Source organism: Lissotriton vulgaris, chromosome 6, assembly GCF_964263255.1.
Source record: "Lissotriton vulgaris chromosome 6, aLisVul1.2, whole genome shotgun sequence".
NCBI classification, from domain to species: domain Eukaryota; kingdom Metazoa; phylum Chordata; class Amphibia; order Caudata; family Salamandridae; genus Lissotriton; species Lissotriton vulgaris.
Window position 1 is genome coordinate 1,336,340,687 of NC_141694.1, and position 4,933 is coordinate 1,336,345,619.

At 47.0% G+C, this 4,933-nt stretch overlaps 1 pseudogene; it reads right to left on the minus strand.

Annotated features, from left to right (window-relative positions):
- Positions 1–3,635: 3,635 nt before the first annotated feature.
- Positions 3,636–4,687, minus strand: LOC147708860 (cytochrome c1, heme protein, mitochondrial pseudogene; annotated as a pseudogene).
- Between the last annotated feature and the right edge of the window lie 246 nt (positions 4,688–4,933).

Genomic DNA, 4,933 nt, shown 5'->3' on the forward strand with positions numbered 1-4,933 from the left:
ATAGGAGCATGAGGGCCTGGGGGGGCTAAGGCTCATAAACCGTTAAATTGGATAGGTTGGAATTTTGACAATCACACTATAAGAAGGAAGAAGCCAGGCTACCAATAGAAGGAGTTCAAAGGGTTAATGAATGCCCCAGAGTGAGTCGGTGGATGCACAACTTGAAATCAGTTAACACGCATAGGCTGGTGGTTCGGAATAAGTTGAGTGGGGAGATCCAATAACGTTGGATGATAGGCCCTTGCATAGATTGTCCTATGGCACACCTAATTGTGTCCCCTATTGAGGTGGTTCCAATGACAAGACAGGGGACATTCATGGTTGAGTCAACACATAAAATATCTGGGGGGGACTTGGTCAATGACTCTATCATAGAGGAGCAAGGTCGGTGTCATGGTCATCTGTAGTCATGGCCAATTTTCCCTCTAATTTTTTTCCTCTGTGCGGCAGAGTACGGTCTCTGTGCGCTGCAGCCAAGGCTATATGCGCTAACAACCCAACCGCGCTTGTAGACCATGGCTTTAAGTGGGATGAAAAAACTGGGTGTCTCTCAAAGGGGCGTGACCGATGCAATTAAGGGAGTGGCTTAAGAGCAATTAAGCTAAAAATCTGTGCTTAGCATAGTGTGCCAGCCAACTGATAGTTTGCTTCTTCTGTCATTGCATCCAGATATTTAATACAAGTAACATTACGACTACAAAAAGACAGGACTATTAGCGTTGTCAACAGTTGTTTGTGGCTTAAAGTTGTATACATTATTGAAAATGCTTCTGCTCTTGTGGTAGAGGTTGTGGCTTAATGCTCGAGCAGCCGACTCAGGAGATGGGTTTTGAGTCTCGGGTCAGATTAATATCCTCTGATCCTCTGCATATCAATTAATGTCCCCATGAATACAAATAATGAAATAAATCATGTAAATCGCTCCAATACCTTTGGGTTGGGTTAGCACTATATAAAACGTGCTGCCTTTCTTTTCTAAATGTAGGGCTGATAGTTTGCCTTTTGAAAGAATTTATGTTAAATGCAGCCCATGATGGACGCTGTGATCAGAGGAGCAACTAGACCCAAACTTCAGGGGGTCTAACACTCCCAGCCAAGGCTGACCCTAGTACTGGTGGCACACTGTGCAACAGTGGCACCTCCTCCCCCTTTTTCTCCTACTCCATGAGTTTACTCACACTCAGTTCTGTGATCTGCATGGTACACATTTTTGTAGCAGGCACAGTAACCCTCTGTGCTGTGTGGGTCCACGAAGAGGGCGAGAGCCGCTTCGGGAGGTCCCAAGCTGAACACAACACATGGACCAGCATGTGGAGATAGTTGCACAATAAGTGCCCAGGGACAAACTCTAAACTCTGCCCTGTCAGAAGAGTTGTGTCACTATACGTTTCAACAAAAACTCTACCTGCCTCTACGTAGCTGAGTTTAGCGATCTATACCCCTTTTCTATGCCTACGATATTTTGGATGTATTGTACATTGACCACTAGAGAGAGCACCCAGATTGTAGAAACAATATACACTGTGTGGTTTTCAGAAGGACACAGCAGAGCTGCAATGAATGCATTTAGCTGCAGTTTGACTGACTAAGCGGAGATGACTTCTTGTCTCTGAATTCCTACCTGTTTCTGAGTAGCCAGCAGGCTGCTGTCTGGCTAGCAGCGTGCCGGGCTCCGCTGCAAGGGTTAATTTTCCTATCCTGTATCATTTATACAGCTGTGAGGAGTGGATTGAGAAGCCGCTTGTGTGGAAGGATCGAGGGGGGTTGTTTATGAGAACATAGTCGACCTCTGTCAGCCACTGACCACCCTGTCGCCAGGCCCCTCATGATCTAGTAAACTAACAAGGTACCAGCATGGGGTTATTCTGCATAACATCACTGTGAGCTGAAGGAGTTAACTTGTGTTTGGTCTTGAAGTAGCCATGCATTACAGGTTTGAAATGGTGTGAAAACAGTGCCCCTCACCATGAACCCACCTCATTCCTCCTGCACCCACCCCCAGGTACTAATGTACTTGCAGGGGGTTCTCCGTCAAAGTCTACTTGTGTGCTGTAGAGGTTAACTCTTATCCTAAGGGTCTGAGAAAGTAGTTTTGCAACAATGGTCACTATTAACCACAGACCATCTTATCACCAGGGCCCCTGGGATTCTAATAACTATTCATGCACCGGCTGCAGTGTCCCCCAGCCCATCAGACATGTGCACTGTCATAAGGGCAGGAGCATATCCGTGGAAATATTGGACTCTTGTTTATGTGGAACTGTGTGCCAACCATCATAAAGAACTAATCCGCCTTGTAGCCAGCTTCCCCCAGAGGCTTACTGAACTAGTGATGCTCAAGTGATGCGAGTCTACACTCATTGTGCTGCTGTTGGGGCTAAATGTTGTCAGATAGGGAGAGGAAGATGGCAGTGCACTGCACACTTGTGTGGAAATACATGGGGTGTTTGTGTGGAAACTAGTGCCCTATCCTTGTGCTGCACCTGCCTCACCCTGCTATGCAGAGTTTAGCTGCTATACAGAGGTTATCTGCTGTTCTAAAAGAACCAGGGCGCCAGTCATGCTCTGCAGACTTTTTGGGAAACAGAGGTAATGAAAACTAGGGCTCCGGTTACACTTGCCTCGCTCTAGTGTGAAAGTGTTAGCTGATGCGCAGGGTCTAGCTTTTGTGCTGGGTTTAGCTGCTGTGCTAAAGAGAGAAGGGGACTAGTTATGCTCGGTGGACTTGTGTAGAAAAACAGGTGGTGAAAACTAATGCTTGGTCTTGCATTGTACCTCTCTTGCTCTGCTGTGCATTGGTGAGGTGCTGTGCAGGTTTTAGCTGCTGTGCTAATGGGACCAGGGTGCTAACAGTGCTCTGTAGGCTAGTGTGGAAACAGAGGTAGTGGAAAGTAGTGTTCCAGCCTTTCGCTGCACCTACCGCACTCTGCTATGCAGTGCATGGGATAGCTGCTTTGCAGGAGTTAGCTGCTGTGCTAAGGAGGCCAGTGCACCAATCATGTTCTGCAGACTTGAGTGGAAACAGAGGTAGTGAGAACTAGTGCTCAGCTTTGTACTCCACCTACCTTGCTTTGCTGTGCAGGAGTTAGTTGCTGTGCTGTGGGGACCAGGCCGCTAGTCGTGCTCACAGATGTGCGTGGAAATAATGAAGGAGTGCTTGTGTGTCAAAAGAGAGGTGCCCAATAACCAACCACTGACCACCATATCCCAGCCCTTCCAGTGAACTAGAGTTGCACCTACATTTTGTGCTACCGAAGGGGTTAACTATTGAAGTACCTTTAGCCCTATGGGTGTTTCAGCAAGTTTAAAAGCATAACTTGTGTTTCAGGATCCAGGATCATCTGAAAGCACACATTTGTGCTTTTAAACTTGCTGCATTTCTTTTTTTAAATGTTTTTAAAGACACTGTTTCAATTTATTTGCCTCCCTCTTATGAGAATCAAAAGAAGAACACAATCAATTTGTCTTTGACCCCACGTTCTCTTCTCCTCCCAAGTCCCTTCTGTTCAAAGCCAGGTGATGCTTGGATTTTGTAGACAACATCAGTGAGAATGACAAGTAAAAGAAGAAAAACAGAAGAGCTAGAGCAATAATAAGATTAACAGATATAAGTTCCTTGAGACTCTGCAGGCTCCTGCTCGGGGATTTAGATGGAAATGAAAGGCTTTATATAGTCATCTGCACCACGGCGTTGTAACCAACTGCATAGGGTGCCAAATAATGGAGCATTTGAGTGCTGAGGTGGTGTGCTTTGGACGTTTTACTCAGGCGGCCTATATTCAATCTTCCTGCTCTTCAATACGGACCACTTGTCTCTTAAAATAGTACACCACAGGGATAAGGATTGTACCAATCATCAAAACCTTCAGTCCCATGAGCTTGCGCTGGTCATGTTCTGGCTCAGCTGCCCACCTAAGGAATATGCATGCATCCTTAGTGACCTGAGACATGGTAGCTGTAGCGCCATCATCAAACTCCAGGATCTCATTGTAAATAGGCGGTGCCATACCAATAGCCTGGCCAGGAAATTAGGGGTTGTAATACAAGCCATCTTTTTTGGTGACCCCTGTGGGAGCATCACAGTAGCCAGTCAAAAGAGAGGAGACGTAATCCTCACCACCATGCCTAGCATTGACAATGTAGCTCAGATCAAGGGGCAATGCCCCACTGTTCGCTGTCCGGGATGGCTTCGCATTAGGATATGTCTTGGGTAAGTAATCAGACATCTTGCCTGGTTCAGTAAACACATCTCCATTTTCATCAGGGCAGTCTATCACTTCACACTCCTCTGCTAAAGCCTTTGCTTCCGCTTCTGTGTGACTGATTTCCACCAAATTTTGGAAGGCCTGGTATTCCATGCTGTGGCAGGCATCACACACCTGGTAACCGCAACGAACACTGCTGTGATCCAAGGCAGATAAAGGACCATTGTGGCTCCAAGAATACTTTGGAGGATTTAGCTCTAAATCACTGGCTTTTATCGACCTGTGTAGAGCCAGGGCTAAGCCAGCCCCTCCAGCAGTCAGCACGCCCAACGTGGACAGGGTCACTTTTCAGCCTCTGGTCAGACTGGAAAAAGACATGGAACCCTGGGCTGCGAAGACCAGGCCGCCCCGCCCGCGGTGACCCTGAGGAGTCCCCTCTGTGCCGAGCTCCGCGCCGATAGGCTGACCGCCACCGCCCCCATCTTTGGCTTCCCGTGACGTAAGGACTCTCACCTTGCATTTATTTTCTTAATGCACCGCAACTGCGGGCTGATTGCAGGACTTTTGAAAGAATTTATGTTAATCACAGCGCCCATCAAGGGCTGCATTTAACAAATAATTTCAAAAGGCAAACAATCAGCCCCACAGCTGCGCTCTCTTTAGAAAATAAATGCAGCAAGTTTAAAAGCGCGAACTTGTGCTTTCAGATGATTGTTTGTAGACTTGCT